We start from the raw sequence: 18,865 nt of genomic DNA, 5'->3' as shown, positions 1-18,865 counted from the left end.
ACCCTATTAGCTCGATTATACTAAGACGCCGCTTAGATACGAGTACTAAGCTTATTAACTTACTATAAGTTTTCTAAAACTTTAGGTATATACCTTTTTTAGCTACGGTTTAGGTATATACCTAAAGTTTCTATAATTTAGATATTACTAACCTTTTATTATAGGACTAATAGCTCTATTAACCCTTTTATATATATTTATATATCGCTTAAGGGTAACCTCTAGACGCTACCGCCCTCTAATCGATTTAGCTACCTTAACTTCCTCTACCGCCTATCGCCGAAGTATTATACCTTCTTAGAGATCTTCCGCAACGTCGTACTTATCTAGTTACTAAAACTCGTAGTCTAGGCCTACGAACCTATCTCTCTCTTAATTATTAAGGCTATATACGGCCTGCTCTAGATCGAATATATTATAATCCGCGCTAGTATTAGTAATCGTAGCCGCGTCTTAGCCGAGCGCGCTTTCCTAAACGACCCTAACGTTTACGTTATAATTATATCGTCGCGTATAGGCGCCGAGTCCGCTAACTACTAGAAGGTAGCTCGCTATATAGTTATACTCGACGCCGTCTCGTTCTATATTAAGCTTTAAGCTAGCGGTCGACTTTACCGTATAGGCTAAGAATACGATATAACGGTCTATACCTTAAATATCGACGAAACTATCGATTAGGCCTTATAGTATAAGTACAAAGTGCGGTTTCTTAAGTAGATTCGCTCTACCTATACCCTTAGCCTAGAAGATATAGAGGTTATTATATAAGACTATCTATTCTAAAATAATAATACTAAATAGCGTAAGAACGACGCCGCGGAGGCGCTAACTAGTCTCGTTCGAGAGTCTATCGAGACGCGTATCTATACGGTTATAGCCGACGCCCTACTACGTACTATATATAGCGTACGCTCCCCTCGTACTAACGTCTCTTAGTACGATATTAAGGATCCTATAGCGAAGAACCTATTACCTAACGAGACGCTATACCGTTTAGTATATAGTAGCGCGGTTGCCCGTAAGGTTATCGGATAGGTCTAGGAGAAGAGCAACCTAGACAACTACCCTAATCTCGTTAACGAGGACCTAGACCCCGCCGAAGTAGATAAGCTTAACGTTAAGCTAGTTGCTAAGCACGTCGAGAACCGCTAGTACCTCTAGCGCAAGACTAGGCCCTTAGTTATCGACTAAGATAAGGTTAATAGACTCGTATAGTATTGCGCCGACTAGCTTACGCGTATAGATGCCGCAAAGCTAGCGTACTTAAGCAGAACCGGTATATTCTACTATTAAAACTTTAGGCGTATACTTATTATTATACTCTTTAGGTATATACCTAAAGTTTCTTCTAAATGTTTCTAAGTTAATACTAATAATAATTATAGATATCGTATCCTAGTTCTACCGCTAGGTCGACTCGCTATCCGACTATATTCTTAACGGCCTTACCTACGTAGTAGAGTAGGATAGTATAGTAGTCCCTCTATAGCTTCGATAAGAGAGATCTCTATTCTCCCTAATATAGACTATCCCTTCTATAGAAGATAACGAAGAGTAGCCGCCTTAGAAGCCTAACCTATTATCCCTTAGCGAGGAGGTTAAGAATAGTATTATTAATAGTAAGTACTATAGGGCACTTTAGGGTTAGGGTTAGGCGTATAGTAGGCGTATAGTAGGGCGCCGGCGTCGGGCTAATTAGCTATAACTAGCGATACGGCAAGGGCCGCGGGCTAATTAGCTATAACTAGCGATAGGAACGCTCGCCCTCGCGCGCGACGTCGACGAGCCCTATTTACTATTTATCGCCTCCCTTATAGAACTATTCTCTATTTATTCGATATTATAATATCGAAGGTATAAAAGAATATATTCTCGCGCCTACTCGTAGGCCGCCTACGTGTATTACGAGCTAAATAAGAAGGCGGTCGTATTCTAAGTCGTATCTCGACTACGCCCGCGTCGGGCTAATTAGCTATAACTAGCGATACGATAAGGGCCGCGGGCTAATTAGCTATAACTAGCGATAGGAACGCTCGCCCTCGCGCGCGACGTCGACGAGCCCTATTTACTATTTATCGCCTCCCTTATAGAACTATTCTCTATTTATTCGATATTATAATATCGAAGGTATAAAAGAATATATTCTCGCGCCTGCTTATAGGCCGCCTACGTATATTACGAGCTAAATAAGAAGGCGGTCGTATTCTTAGTCGTATCTCGACTACGCCCGCGTCGGGCTAATTAGCTATAACTAGCGATACGGCAAGGGCCGTAGGCTAATTAGCTATAACTAGCGATAGGAACGCTCGCCCTCGCGCGCGACGTTAACGAGCCCTATTTACTATTTATCGCCTCCCTTATAGAACTATTCTCTTAGAGCACTCTCTACGAGCTATACCGCGAAGATGCCCTCCGCGGCCTTCGCGAAGTAGTCTTAATAACTCGCTATACTCTATATACCGCTAAGGACGCATTTAATAGCAAAGTCGGTATCTATACTAAGGTTAGTCTCGCCTTTACCCCTTTAACGCGCCGCCCGTTATATACTAACCTAAGTAGGTTTATATCTGCGGCGCGACTTTGTTTATACGTAGCTTCGCCGTCCGCGTTACTTTTAGTCTCCTCCGCACTAGTAAGAAAGTTCTATAGGAACCGCGAAGATGCCCTCCGCGGCCTTCGCGAAGTAGTCTTAATAACTCGCTATACTCTATATACCGCTAAGGACGTATTTAATAGCAAAGTCGGCATCTATACGAAGGTTAGTCTCGCCTTTACCTCTTTAACGCGCCGCCCGTTATATACTAACCTAAGTAGGTTTATATCTACGGCGCGACTTTGTCTATACGTAGCTTCGCCGTCCGCGTTACTTTTAGTCTCCTCCGTACTAGTAAGAAAGTTCTATAGGAATAGTTAAAGCGCCTTATCGCTAGCAGCTTAGTCGTTCTTATACTAATAAATAATAAGTTCGTGTCTCGCGCTATTGTCGCTACTATTGCCGCTCGACTACTAGAGGGACTTTAGTAGAATCTACCTAAGCCTAATCTCGCCTTTGCCCGTCCCGAGGAGTTAGAGCTAGATCCTACTATAGAATATCTTATAGTAGAGGACCGTAGCGGACTTTTCGAAGCTAATCGGCATACCTTACTTAGCCTTTAGCGTATAATGCGCGAGGGTTTCCCCTTATTAGAGTACCTCGTTAGTATATAGCCTTACATTTCGGCGCCTAAGTATATTAAAGCACAGCCGAAGCGAGATCTAAGCTCTATCCTAGTTAATAACTCTAACGAGAGCTTCGAGAATATTAATATAGTTAAGCACTAGCCTTCTAAGCCTAATAGTGCTCTAGACGCCTTCTAACTAGAAGCGCTCCGTCGTATTCTAACGGCGCGTCTTGCTATTATTTAAGGCCTACCCGGTACTAGTAAGACCTATGTCTCTATATAAGCTATTAAAGTAATACTCGAGAACTAGAACAAGGGAGATCTACTAATAATTATCGCTTATTAGACTAACTACGCTATCGACTAGTTTTTACGTTATATCGCTATATTCGAGGAAGAATTTGTATATCTCGGTAGTCGTAGTAAGGACAAGGATGTCGTTAAGCCGCTTCGTTAGGATACGACGAAGCGCTTCTAGTTAGCAAGCCGCTTCGTTAGGATGCGACGAAGCGCTTCTAGTTAGTAAGCCGCTTCGCTAGGATACGACGAAGCGCTTAAGAAACATTAAAGTAAGAAGGCGTTCGTATTCTAAGTCGTATCTCGACCGCGCCTACGTCTAGCTAATTAGCTATAACTAGCGACACGGCCCTCGCTCCGTTAGAACGCGACGGAGCGCTTCCGGTTAAGAAATATATAGGGTACGCATTCCCCTACCCCTTACCCTCCGGTTCCGTAAGTAGGGATTTACCTATCTTCTTAGCTATACTTTTAGTCTTATATTAAGTATACGAGGTACCCTTTCCCGAAATCTAGCTAACCTATCTGCCCGATATTAATTAAATATTATTAGAACCTAGCTAACTATCTAATTAAATAGCCTTCCTTCGCTATTACGGAAGGCTACTACGAACCTTACCCCGTATCTCGTATTACTCCGCCTATCGCCTAGCAAGGACTTTTACCTTTAATAACAGACCTACCTATAATACTCTTTAGGTTTACTTATCCTACGGTCCGATAGAGGAACAACTTAAAACTTTTAGTACGTACCTAAAACGCCTAGTTTTAGGTGCGCACCTAAAGTTTTAAGTTGTTTATAGTGTCCTTTAATTGCTAGACTTTAGGTTTTGCAACGTCTACGGGAAGGCTGTAGGTAGTATACGAACCTGCTCGTACGTACTACTTTATACGCAAAATACACTACGCTACTATTCCTTGCTCTTTTATATATAAAATGCATCGCTAGAAAGGGGTAGCCCTTTCTAGTATTAGTAGTTTCCGCGAGATAGAACTACTATCTCCTCGAATTCTATGCTTATTAGCGCGGCTTATATATAAGCTTTGCCCTCCGCTATTAATAGAATTAATACGATGCCGCCTAAAGGATAGCGTAAGCTACTCGGTACTAAAGAGGAAGAGCGGAAGAAGAAGGCCGAACGTACCGCGAGGAAGTTAGCGAGTACGGCTCTACGACGAGCCTAGAAGAAAGTATAGCAAGCCGAGTAAGACCTAGGCGTAGTATCTTCTTCGTCTACGCTACTACTATATCTAGCCGCTATATCGTCTACCTCCTCGGCTACCTAACCTATCCCCTATATTAACCCTCTGCTTTGTAGCTAAATAGGCGTAGTAGGTAGTTAAACACTCTAGAGTTAGCACTATTCGGCTAGTTAGGGACGGCTACTTCTCCTAGTACTACGACTACTGCCGCTCTCTTTATAGATAGCGCCGCGTATAAACACTAGAGATAGGCTATAGCTCCTCGCTACCTATATTAACTAGCTCGAGATCGACGATATTATCGCGGTAGTCGATTAATTCGCTAGAGCTAACGCCGCTAGCTTTGCTCTAAGGGATAGTACTTCTACGTCGCTCGTTTAATAATCGATCGTATAGGCTATCCCTACCTACGACTAGCCTCGGTTAGCTATTCGGCGGGCTCCTCTACGTCCCTTTCTCCCTAAAATAGATAGTACTTAACTAGTATATCTATCTAATACTCTCCCTTCGTATATAGGTCCTCTTACCCTACGTAGAATAGTTTACCGCCCCGCTCCGATAGCTACTAGACCCCCTTCGTCCGCTATAGTATAATCCCTACTAGCGCTAGCTTCTATACTAGCGATACCTCCCGCGCTAGCTTCTATACTAGCGATACCTCCCGCGCTAGCTTCTATACTAGCGATACCTCCCGCGCTAGCTTCTATACTAGCGATACCTCCCGCGCTAGCTTCTATACTAGCGATACCTCCCTAGCTAGCTTCTATACTAGCGATACCTCCCTAGCTAGCTTCTATACTAGCGATACCTCCCGCGCTAGCTTCTATACTAGCGACGCCTTCCTAGCTAGCTTCTATACTAGCGACGCCTTCCCCGCTAGCTTCTATACTAGCGACGCCGCCTAAGCCTAACTCCTAAGGAAGCGTAGCTTATTCTTCCCTATTACTAGCTTCGAAGTCCGCTACTTAACCTACTTCGCCGACTCCTCGAAGAAGTCTCTCCTTCCCTCCTATTCTAGAGAGCCCCTCGTTACCTACGACGCCGCCTAAGCTAGACTCCTAAGTAAGCGTAGCTTATTCTCCCCTATTACTAGCTTCGAAGTCTGCTACTTAACCTACTTCGCCGACTTCTCGAAGAAGTCTCTCCTTCCCTCCTATTCTAGAGAGCCCCTCGTTACCTACTTTAAGAGACGGGACGAATTAACTACTAGCCTCGGTACGGCGTAGTCGACCGATTATAAGCGCGAGTATATCTAAGTCTAATTCTAGAGACAGCATTCCTAGCCCTAGCTTAAGGCGAAGCCTGTCTAGATTAAGAGATAGTATTACTAGGTCTAATTTAAGAGAGAGCTTATAAAGGCCTCGTCCTAGAGCTTAGCTATCGTAGCTATAACGCGGGCTCCTACTACGTATCCGGCTAAATCCTAGAGGGCGTAACCCGCGCCCTACCTTACTAGAACCCCTACTACCGCTACGACCTACGCTACCGCGAGGTCGGTAGGGTCGAGACGATAATAGCGACGTTACGCTCGAAAGCTCGCGAGTACCTTCGGTAACTAGTAGTTTAATCTAATCGGATTTAAGTAGTCCTTCGAGTAGCGACGCTAGGGTTAATTCTAACGAGGAACTAGATAACCTACCTATTATATCGACCCCTTATAGTCGGATAGTACTTTACTAAGCGCTCGCCGTAGATAGTTGCTCTTATAAGTATTCCTAAGACTAGGATACGGACGCGGAAGAAGAGGAGCCGATATCGCCTAAAGTTATACTCGTAGAATTTGTTACTAAGGGTACTACCGCTGCCTTCGCCTAAAGTTAACTTTACTAGCTCCCGGATGTACTTGCGTACGTCGTAGAGTATAGTAAGCTCCCGACGTATATATACGAGTAGCTCCGAGGCGTCGACTAGCGTAGACTCCTCGCCGGATAGGTTAACGGGGTACCTTCTATAGTCCTATTACTTAAGAAGTCGTGCCTTATATCTACTAATTAGCTATTTTACATTACTCGATACTAGGATATTAACGCACTTCTCCTCCCTATAACCTTACTTGCGACCTATAGAGCCGGTATTCGGTTATTCTATACGCCTCGCTTTATAAAGACTATTACTTACGAGTAGTATGTACTAGTAGGCCGCTCTCCGATACGACCCGAACGCTATAAGTATATACGGATCGCGACTAGACTCGATGCTTCTAGATTTAATACGTACCTCTTCTTCCCTAACCTTCTACTCCCTAAAGCGAATCGAAATCGGAAAATCGACTAGTAACGTCGCTATTATATAAACAAGCGTAAATAGGCTTACTTTATTAATACTATCCTTATTCCTACGCTTCGCGATACTTATCCTTCTCGAGTGCTCGTATATTATCCCCTATCCTTCTAGTAAGTATATAATCGTATATACGCTCGATAGAAATAAGGCGTAGAAGGTAATAATCGTAACGTTAGTAAAATCTCTTACGATATTATAGATCCGCTACCGGCAAATTAAGACCCTATAGTCGACGTAGCTATACTACGACTGTATTGTTTATAGTAGGGTATCGAACGTCGGTTACGTCGAGACTTAGATATATATTAGCGGCGTATAGAACTAGTTATTATATAGTATAGGACTAAAATCCGTCTAGAGGTATAGACTCCCCTAGAGCTTAAAGAACTCCTCGATTAGTCCCTCGAGCGCTAGTTTAACCCTATATATCGTAATATAGACCGCGCTTAGTTCGACCTCGCGTAGGAAGACATCCCTACTAGACTAGCAGTCGAAGACGTAGTAGTATCTCCGCTTATCGCCCTTTACCGGACAGCCTATAGTATTGCGAAGACTAGCGGCCTTAATATCGAGCATCCTTAAGTATACTAGTAGTTCGGTATATAAGAGGCTTATAGTATCCGAGGTAAACTACTCCGTAAGTCCGTAGAGCGGCTTAGTAGTATCGGCTTCTTCTAAGGATATAATATATCGAAGGATCTCTTCGCGTCTATTAACCGAACGGTAGAACCTATTTTCAGTTAGTTAATACTGCCGCTTCTTGTATTCTCCTAGTCTACTATCGACTAGGTAGCCGCCGTTACTTCCCTTATTGCCCGAGATACTATATTTCGCCGAGCTCGTATCTTAGACGCCTTTAAAGCGGAAATTATATAGGCGTATAATACGCTAGACAGCTACGCCTCGAGTACCGTTCCCTTTAGCGTACGAGGAGAGGTTCGCACTTGCTAGAACCTGCTCTATTAGCCTAATCTACCTATAACTCGCCTAAGCCTAACCGAGGGAGTAGACGGGCGTCGTACTTACTAGCCTTTCTTCGTACTCGAGAGTAAGCACGTCGTCGACTTTATACGTTTGCAGTTAAACCGCTAGCTCTTTGCAATATATATAGTCCTTTCGTAAAGGTCCGTTAACGTAGGCGTAAATACTGCCTAACTCGATCGTATAACCCGCGCCGTTAAGAAAGCCTCTATGTCGGCAATGCTTAATATACTATTCGACTTACTAACTACGACCTATAATAGTAGTTCCTTTAGTATAAAGTATAGACTCTCTCGTAATCGTTACGACCGGTTAGGCGCAGGCGATAGAGAGTAGGAAGGAAGTCGTCGGGGTTTAAATATTATAGTAAGCCTCCGTACTACGTACGCCGCCTAGCTCCTAGCCGATCTCTTTAACTAGGTTTAACTACGCTTCTATACTGCCGCGCTCTAGTAGACCGCCTATACTACCGACTTCCTCTATAGCTAGCTCTAGGCTACCGGTTCGGGAAGGCTAGAGCAAGCTTTCTATAACTATATAAAGGAGACGATCGACTAATTCGTTACTACCTACTAAACGTATCGAGCAGCGTATAGGGAGCGTAAGGGTAACGACTTAGAAGAGGATAACAACTCGGATTAGTACCTAGGTATCGTTAAACGGGCGCTTTAGCGATTAAGCTAGGTATATAGATACCGCTATACTAGCTATATACTCCGTATACTCTTAAAGCCCGATAAGCGCCTAGGGGATTAGGTACGGTTACGCTACTTCTTCTCGGAGGAAGTTACCGATAAAGAGAGAGCCGGTCTCTATAGCTTTTCGTACGACCTCGTATATCGGATAACGGGCGGGAGACCTAATATTATCGTCGCCCGGGGCGGTAGTAGTAACGCTATAGAAGGCGGCTTTACCTTATTTACCGCTATCTAGCAAACCCGCCTTTAGCTACTCTTTAACTAGGACGACGGTTTTCGCCGTAATAGCTAGGAACGCCGACTATAGCGTAGGTAGGCGAGGTACTATTTCGACGTACTCGCCTTACTTAGTCGGGATTACCTAGACATTGCGTAATAGTTTAAGTACAGTATAGGGCGTTATATAATAAATTAGATACGTATCCTCCCTACTTACGATAAAAGCAAAATCTATTAAGCCGTTCGATAGAAGAAAATACCCGGCACTACCGCTTAATATAAGGTAAAGTAGGTAGCCGCCGTCCTAGTTAGCGCGAGTAATCTTATCTAGAATAGCACTATCCCGTAGCATTAGTCGCTCGTTAGTACCGTAAAAAAGAAGAACTAACTTTATATAATATACCGCTATACTCCTAATCTGCTCCGCAATTAAGGATAGTAGATAATTAGCGAAGATCTTATTAACTGCTTTATAGCGATGCGATAGATTTAGCGACTAAGAGGGCTAGATAACAGTAACTCTACGTCTACCGACGACGACGATAACGACGAGTAGATTCCGTCGCGAAATAGTAAGGTAAGGCTAGCCGAATACTAGGTATAGCTACCGCTTAATACGGCTACTAGATAGCGCCGATAATAGCAAAAACTTCGGGCGTACGCCTAAAACCGTAGTTATATAATAAGTGTATACTAATAAAGAAACTTTAGGTACGCACCTATTTAATACGTAGAATAGGTATATACCTAAAGTTCCTTTATATACGTATAGTCTTTATAACATTCAATCGTATAGTTAAAGAAGTAGATATAGGCCGGTTAACTAAGTAGATAGCGCTTAAATAAGATTGAATAGCGAGCGACTAGCGCACTACTAAATAAACAGATAGCCTATTATATATAATAGCGTATAATCTAGGTTTATTGCTTTATCGACTTTGCTAGACTAGCGTCGAGAATAATAGGATTCTATTACACTATTATTGTTCTATATGCTTGGAATAACAAAATTGCTATATAGTACTAACCTCTCTTTATCCGGAAGCTATACTATGCTATTAGAGATAGAGCCTCGTAGTATAGGTAGAAATCTCGACCTATAAAGTCGGAAATTAGCATCTCGGAAGAGGCGTTCTCTACTACTATATATAGCGATTTACATTCACTCGGAGCTATAGAATACCGCTAGATATTCTATTACACTATCTACTTAATATATAGATTACTATAGCTCTTAACCCTTATATATACTATAGGGTTATCGAGGACGATAACGAGGTAGACTAACTTTACTTAATAGGCCCTAAATTCTTTATATAGTTAACTACTTAAGGAACGAAATTATTACGTAGTTGTATAAGCTAGAAGGACTATAATTGATTGAATAAAGACGTTATTACTTATTTATATGCTTATGTAATTATTTATATAATTTAATGTTACGGAGACTGTTTCTGTAATCGTAGTATTATATACCTAATCTAAGAACATTACCTTTAAGTAGCGTAGAGTTCTCTTCCTCTATCGACACTTTACGTAGAGTAGCCGTACCCTCTTCTATTACTAGTAGCTCGCGTTCCTTCGCTATACTTAGTCGCTATAGTACGACGAGCGTAATATCGTTGTCGTACGCCTCCTCCCCCTTTAGAAGTTCGATTAGGGTTATATCTACTATGCCGTTCGCTAGGTAGGCGATGCTATAGCGCTACTAATATATAATCGTTCCTAAGACTTTAACGTTACCTTCGAGGTTAAATGCCCCAATTCCGATCTCGTACTCTATCTCGCTATATAGCAGTTTAAGGTTATAGCGAAGCGCCTTAATATCCGCTATCGTAACGTTAAAGTCCGGTAGATAGTAATAAACTAAGAAGCGATACTATATTAATAGCTAAGTTTTCTTATCGAGTCTATACCGAGTATAACGCTTAAGGCTAAATATACCTTTAGTCTTATTACCTAGATCGGTAACAATCTAATACAAACACTAGTGCTTCCTATAATCCGGCGACCGTAGCTACGCCGCGCGAGAAACTAGAACATTATATATAAAACCGCCGTATACGAGTGCGACCGATATTAAGCAAAATCTAGTATATACCGCTAATCCATCCGCACTTTGCTATACGTCTTTTAACTACCGCCGATCCTTATCTCGCATATCCTAGAGTCTAGAACGTAAGGTCTATATAAACCGGAAACATACGAGGGCGACGTCGTAGAGTCGTAGAGGTACTAACGCCGAGCTACGATACCCGAAGAATGTATTATAATAACTTAAGTAGAGGTTGTCTACGAGGTGCTTAACGAATAGCAATTAGTCGTATATAGACCGCGACTACTGCCTTAGTATACTCTCCGAGCTTAAGTTAATATATTCGTCGAGCCTCCTTTAACTACGTTCTCTATCGTATAGGTAAAGGTTATTCCCGAGACTATATAGCGGTCTAAATGCGGCTAACAATTATACTATCGTACTAGGCCTACTATTATTATAGCTACTCGTATTAATTAACACCTTATAAGACGTCTCCTATAGTATATTCTCGGGCGTCGGCGCTAGCCGCTAAGGACAATAAGGTAGCAAGCAACTACCCTATATAATCGAGAGTATACGGATATATATCGTTAAACTCCGTACCGGCAATAACGAGAAGTAGCGTTTACGCTTCTTAATAGGCAAAGGAGGATCCGACTTCGTCTTAATTACGACCTCGCTAAACCGGAGACTAGGCCGCATACTCGCTATTACTATCCGAACCGCTTCGTCGCCGTAGTTAGTAAGTATAGGTATATATAATAAGGGTCGTAATTCGGGACTACCGTTAATATAGAGAGCGACTAGGACCGCCGTATATATCTAATCCTACGCGATAGTTCGAGTCTAACTATCGATACCGAACCCCGCCGGCTAGCGCTTGTATTGTATCTGCTACTCCCTATCTATACTATAGTTATAAGCAACCTAGACTTTATAGTCTCTATACCTAACGTTTACTAGGTAGCGTAGGATTTAATCCTTTAGCTCGATCGACAGTTCGGAGAATAATATCCTCGCCTTAATTAGATAGTAGTATAAGGTTGTTATAGTAAGCAGCAATAATAAGCGTTTAATAGAACTTTAGGTACGTACCTAAAATTTCCTTACGTTATACCTTATATAACCTTATATAACCTTATAGGCTATTACCTAACACTAGTGCGGGTAAGCGTTAAAAGCAAACATCGCTATTAGACGCGGGATATACCGCTAGCGGCAAACACGTAGTCCGTACGTAACACAACTTTTCTTCTTTTACAAACCTGCTCCCTCTTCTTAACTTAAATATTAATATCAACCTTCCGTAGCACTTACTATTACTAGCACTAGAATAGGTATATACCTAAAGTTTCTTTAAAAATACTAACAGTTGAACTATTTTCGAAAGAAACACATTACTATAATCGCGAAAAAACTGTAGCTATAAGTTCCCTACTTATCCCTAGCGCGCGTAAGCGTAAATTAGGTACTAGTCCGCTAAGCGACCCGCCCTAAACCCCGACGTCTACTACTAAGAAGCAGTATACCCTACTACTTAGCCTCGGCGATCCTTCTCCGAAAGAGTCGCTAGCAAAGAAGGCTAAGACCGCTAACACGCCTAAGAAGTTAACTAAAGCTAAGCAGGATAAGACTATCGGTATAGAGATAGACTAAGATAAGCTCAACCTAGCCGAGTAGAGGTTTAAGGAAGGTCGCGTTAATAGCTTTAAGGATATTATAGACAAGACCCGCGGCGTAGTAACGGCCCTATCCTATAGTTAAGGTATCTATATAGCCGCCTACTCCGCTAGATCTATTAAGAACGAGACTACCGTAGGAGCTATAGAGATCCTAGTCGGCGACTAGTTCGTACGTATAATAGCGAAGCTCGAGCTAGCGTTTAAGTATTTCTACTTATATCGCGTCGTAAGTATAATAGGCCTAAGTATACCCCCTTTTTTTATTCTTTTTTTCCTTTACCGTTATATCGATTCTACTTAAAAGATAAAACTTTAGGTATGTATCTATTCTGCGCGTTAAATAGGTACGTACTTAAAGTTTCCTTAAAATACTACGATTTAGGTATACGCCTTAAGTTAACTCTAAAGATAAAACTTTAGATATGTACCTATTCTATATATTAAATAGGTGCGTACCTAAAGTTTCTTCGAAGGTTTATAATTTAGGTATACGCCTAAAGTTTCTGTATTCTTAATTCTCCTCTCTAGAATAGTACTAAGTTATTATAGCGAACATTTAGTAAATACGAGAGCGCGTCGGCTAAGTACGCTAGACCCCTAGCGGGCACTCGGCGCAAAGCTAGACCGACTAAGCGTAAGGGCAAACAGCCCGTTTTATTAGAATACGTTAGCGATAGCGAAGACGCCTAAGGTTTAGACGATATAGTAGAGCAAGACCCTAATAACGACGTCGATAAGATAGATATCGACGAGAAAGATAGCGGTAACTAGTAGAGCTACCGACTCTAGCTTACGCCGAATAAGATCCTTAAGACTATCTCTAGTTTTACTAAAGGCTAGATTAAGGTTAAGAGTATAACGGCGGAGGACGACGACGAGGCAGATCGCGCTCTTATAGACCCGCGCTATCCCGATACCGTTAAGGGCAACCTAAAGCGTATAGCCTTTGTCTATATCCGCGCTATATAGAAGATAAAGGTTATTCTAGACTCCCTCGATCCTATAATCGATCGGCTAGATCTAGCGTACATTCCTACGTTCTTCGTAGGCACTCCTACTACGCTTTATAGACCTACTCTCTAGCTAGTTTACCTAGTCCTAGAACTAGAGATATACGGAGAAGACCTCTATCGAGGACTGCTGCTCTTATACCTATATAACAAGATAAAGAACAAGAATAATAACGCCCCGGTTAACCTATTACTCGAGCCGATAAGGATCTCCCGCGTCGCTACTACTACTACCCCGGTTTATATCGACCCGAAGGCTAGCCGAGTAAATACTAAAGAGTAGGAAGAGCGTATAGGCAATGTTATAGAGACATTGCTAAACCTCGTTAAGAAGGGTCTATACGATAGATCTACTACTACGGAGATATAGCGTATATAAGGTAATACCGATCCGGATACTACGCTTAAGACGTTCGATATTTTATCTAAGCGCGGTAATATAAATCTAGGGACTAGCCTACGCCTAGACAACTTTACTAATAACAAGGCGCGCATCGCCTATATTAATAACATTATCCTTACTACCGGTAGCGCGCGTCTATATCTATAGCTTTTTAGCGATTCTACTAAGATCGAGCGCCTAGGGTTCGATACCGTAATACCTAAGGTTAATATAGGCGAAGTATAAGCCTTCTAATAGCGTTACGCCGAAGACACTAACAATAAGCGTGCTAGCGCCTATAATACCGATAGTACCCTAGTTATCGATAGCAAGATGTTTGCGCTTATTAACTCCGCTATAAACTAGAAGAGCGCTAAGGTACCTACGTTCGAGGACGCCTATACTTCGCTCGATATTATACCCGAAACATTAAGCGTACTAGATAGCTTTACTAAGTTAGGGTTTAAGGCTATATACTACGGGCTAAGCTTATAGCCTTAGCAGGTAACTAGTATAGCGTATCTTAAGCGTATAATGCTCTCTCCTACTCGGTTCGCTATTATAGGCGACGACGTTAGCCTTAGTAAGACTATTTAGGTCCTCGTTACGATCTACGAGATAGCGAAAGAGACTACCCGCTAGATTAAGGTCTACGATAGTAAGCTTTCCCTACGATTTATTACAAAACTTTAGGTACGTATCTATTCTTACGAGATTTAGGTACGCGCCTAAAGTTTTATTATTTCCGATCGTTATAATTTTTAGGTATACGCCTAAAGTTCCTTCCTACTAACGAAACCTTTACTAACTTTTCTTATCTAGACAAAGTCCGTTCCCGCGTAAGCGTCGTAATAACTAATGCTACTACGAAGTACCTAGTAGACTATCCCGACTAGTTCCCTCTCGACTAAACGCCTAAGAAGCGTAATATTATCGAGAAGATACAAGCTAGCGACGAGGCATTTAATCGTAATACCTCTATAAATAAGGCTAGAGTAGAGCTTAGTCTACGCCCTAAATACTGCCTATCGATTATCGTCTGCCTACCGAATAGTCTTACGGCTTAGCTTACTAATACTAGTATATACTTCTACGATCTAGAGGGTAACCGTTCTAAGCATATCTATATATATACGTTCTATTTACTCGGTATTAAGAAGAATTAGCGAGATAATTAGTTTACTAAGTCTACGCCTATCCCTACGAACCTCGAGGCTCTAAAGAGTTAGTTAGCTACCTAGAACGGCGATAATAAATAGACATCGCGCAATCTAGTGCTTACTACCTACTAAGCACTACCTAGATAGATCCTCGAGGTCGGATCGACCGTTAGGGTCTCTAAGAAGCGAACTATAGCTATTAACGAAGATAACGAGGACGTCGACGGCCTCGTAGGCGATATCTTAGACGACGAGGATAGAGGCACTACGCTTACTAACCTCTAGTAGGCGGACCTTATAATATTAAACGTTCTACTTATCCCTAAGGACTCCTTCTCTCTTATCGCGGCCGACGAGGGTTATACGGTAGGCAACCCTAAGGCTAATTAGACCGATGTATTATATAAGTTGCGACCGTAGAATAGTATAGCTATTATTACTGCTATAGTTATTTGCAACTACGTATATAATATAGCGTCGATTGTCCGCTTTAGTTAGCGCTAAGTTAAGAACCTCCTAGATTTAGGTTCTAACCTTAAGAAGAATAGTATAGACGTCGATAAATATAGACGTCTATCTTATAAGTTCGAGATACTCTACGACTATAACTAGAGCAAGATTCTAGATACCCCGTATAGGCTTACGGGCTACCTAGATCTCCTACTTAACTAGTACTACCTAGCCGCGCTCTATCCTAAAGCGATCTATAAGGCGATAGGTAGTACGATAAATGTCGGCTTCGTAATACTACTACTTCTAAGTCTAGTCTAAATCCGCCGTATTAAGGGCTAAACAATCGTCGCGAATAGCGTTAACTATCGTATCGGTACCGATATCCTACCTATATACTTCTATAATATCGAGATTCGTATAGACGATACTAGCTATACGATCTATAATAGAGCCTATAGGTAGTTTACTAATACGGTAGATAGCAAGCGTCTATATACTATAGACGAAGACAATAAGACCGGTTATAGTACTAGCCTACGCCGTTAGCTTATACTAACCTCTAACAACCCTATTAGCTCGGTTATACTAAGGCGCCGCTTAGATACAAGTGCTAAGCTTATTAACTTATTATAAGTTTTCTAAAACTTTAGATATATACCTTTTTTAGCTACGATTTAGGTATATACCTAAAGTTTCTATATTTTAGACATTGCTAACCTTTTATTATAGGACTAATAGGTCTATCGACCCTTTTACGTACCTTTATATATCCCTTAAGGGCGACCTCTAGATACTACCGCCCTCGGATCGATTTAGCTACCTTAACTTCCTCTACCGCGTATCCCCGAAGTATTATACTTTCCTAGAGATCGTCCGAAATATCGTACTTATCGAGTTGCTAAAGCTCGTAGTCTAGGCCTACGAACCTATCTCGCTCCTAATCGTCGAGGCTATTTACGGCCTACTCTAGATCCTATATATTGTAATCCGCGCTAGTATTAGTAATCGTAGCCGTATTCTAGCCGAGCGCGCCTTCCTAAACGACCCTAGCGTTAAAATTATAATTATCTCTTCGCGTATAGGAGCCGAGTCCGCTAACTACTAGAAGGTAGCTTTCTTTATAGTTATACTCGACGCCGTTTCGTTCCGTATTAAGTACTAAGCTAGCGGTCGACTTTACCGTATAGGCTAAGAATACGATATAACGGTCTATACCTTAAATATCGACGAGAGTATCGATTAGGCCTTATAGTATAAGTATAAAGTGCGGTTCCTTAAGTAGATTCGCTCTACCTATACCCTTAGCCCGGAAGATATAGAGGTTATTATACGAGACTACCCTTTCTAAAACAATAATACTAAGCGACGCGAAAACGACGCCGCGGAGGAGCCGACCGGCCTTATTCGAGAGTCTATCGAGACGCGTATCTATACGGTTATAGCCGACGCTCTACTATGTACTATATATAGCGTACGCTCCCCTCGTACTAGCAACGTATAGGCTAATATTATAGATCCTACCGCAAAGAACCTATTACCGAACGAGACGCTATTCCGTTTAGTATATAGCGGTACGGTTGCTCGTAAGGTTATCGGATAGATCTAGGAGAAGGCTAAAGGAAACTACGACGACTAGCTCGGTAACGACGACCTAGAACCGGACTAAGTAGATAAGCTCTATATTAAGCTAGTCGCTAAGTACGTTAAGGACCGTTAGTATATCTAGCGTAAGACTAGGCCCCTAACTATTAAACAAGATAAGGTTAATCGCATCGTATAGCACTACGCCGACTAGCTTATATATAGAGATACCGCAAAGCTAGCGTACTTAAGCAGAACCGGTATATTCTCCTATTTAAACTTTAGGTATATACCTATTATTATATACTTTAGGTATATACCTAAAGTTTCTTCTAAATGTTTCTAAGTTAATACTAATAACGATTATAGACATCGTATTCTAGTTCTATAACTAGGTCGACTCGCTATTCGATTATATCCTTAACGGCCTTGCCTACGTAGTAGAGTAGGAGGGTATAGTAGTCCCTTTATAGCTTCGATAAGAGAGACCTCCGTTCTCCCTAACGTAGACTACCCCTCCTCTAGAAGAGGATAAAGAGTAGCCGCCTTAGAAGCCTAACGTATTATCTCTCGGCGAGGAAGTCGAAAATAGTATTATTAATAGTAAGCAGTACGAATTAGTTACTACGGTAAACTAGAAACTAAACGCTATAAAGGCGACCGACCTAGCCCGCGCTAAGGTTCGAAAGAGTCTACGCGAGCTTTAGAGCCTTATTAGAGAGTAGGATAACTACGAGGATTAACTAATAGTATTTAAGGAGCGCTAGGCGGAGAAGGTAGCCGTAGCGTAGAAGAAAGCTTATATATTACTACCGCCGCTAGATAGTCCTCTACTATCTCTATCGCTACCTCTATCTCCCCTATCCCTAGGTACGGTAAACGGCGATCTACTACTTCCTCTACCTCCGAGCCCGCGGCTAGCTATAGTTAACGATAATCTACTACGTAATCCTTCGCCGTCTCTAAGTATTAACGATAATCTACTACGTAATCCTTCGCTATCTTTAAGTAATAGCGAACTTACTAATCGCTTAGATATACTACCTACTCCTCTACCTACTCCCTTACCCGGACCCCTAGAGCCGACCGCTTAGGAGATCGCTACTACTATCTCGAATACTAGAGGTCTACGTAATAAGTTTATTATTATAAACCTGCCTAGTTCGCTACCCGTACCTAATAGTACCTAGGCGGCTAGCGAGATAGCGTTTGTAGCTAGATTCGATCGGTTAAGTACATAGAAGCGAGTTCGGGCATACGATTACCTATAGGATCTATCGGGTAGTAGTTACTAGAAGTAAAGTAAGAACCTATTTAACAAGTAGTAGAGCATTCGGTAATATAGTTATCGGTAATATAGTTAAAGCTAGTTCGTAGTAGTAGATATCTCTCCTCTCCTATATTATATATATATATATCTACTAGTTAGTAGCTTAGGGCGGAAATGCGTCTATAGCAACAAAAGTTTAGGTATATACCTAAAGTCTCTTCCTATACTAACGTAGTATTAAAGTATCTGTTTTAAAAAATATATATATTGTCTATATCGGCGAAAGTTTAGGTATATACTAAAAGTTTCTCCCTCTACTAAATATAGTATTAAAGTATCTAATATATATATATAATAGCTAGTTAGTTACAATTGTCTATAGCTATACGCGATACGTTAGTATAAGAGCCAGCTCAGTCTCGAAGATCTCAATCCGCGTTCCTTTTT

This window comes from Pseudocercospora fijiensis (assembly GCF_000340215.1).
Source record: "Pseudocercospora fijiensis CIRAD86 unplaced genomic scaffold MYCFIscaffold_3, whole genome shotgun sequence".
In the NCBI taxonomy this organism is placed as follows: domain Eukaryota; kingdom Fungi; phylum Ascomycota; class Dothideomycetes; order Mycosphaerellales; family Mycosphaerellaceae; genus Pseudocercospora; species Pseudocercospora fijiensis.
Note: the sequence above shows the minus strand (reverse complement) of the source record.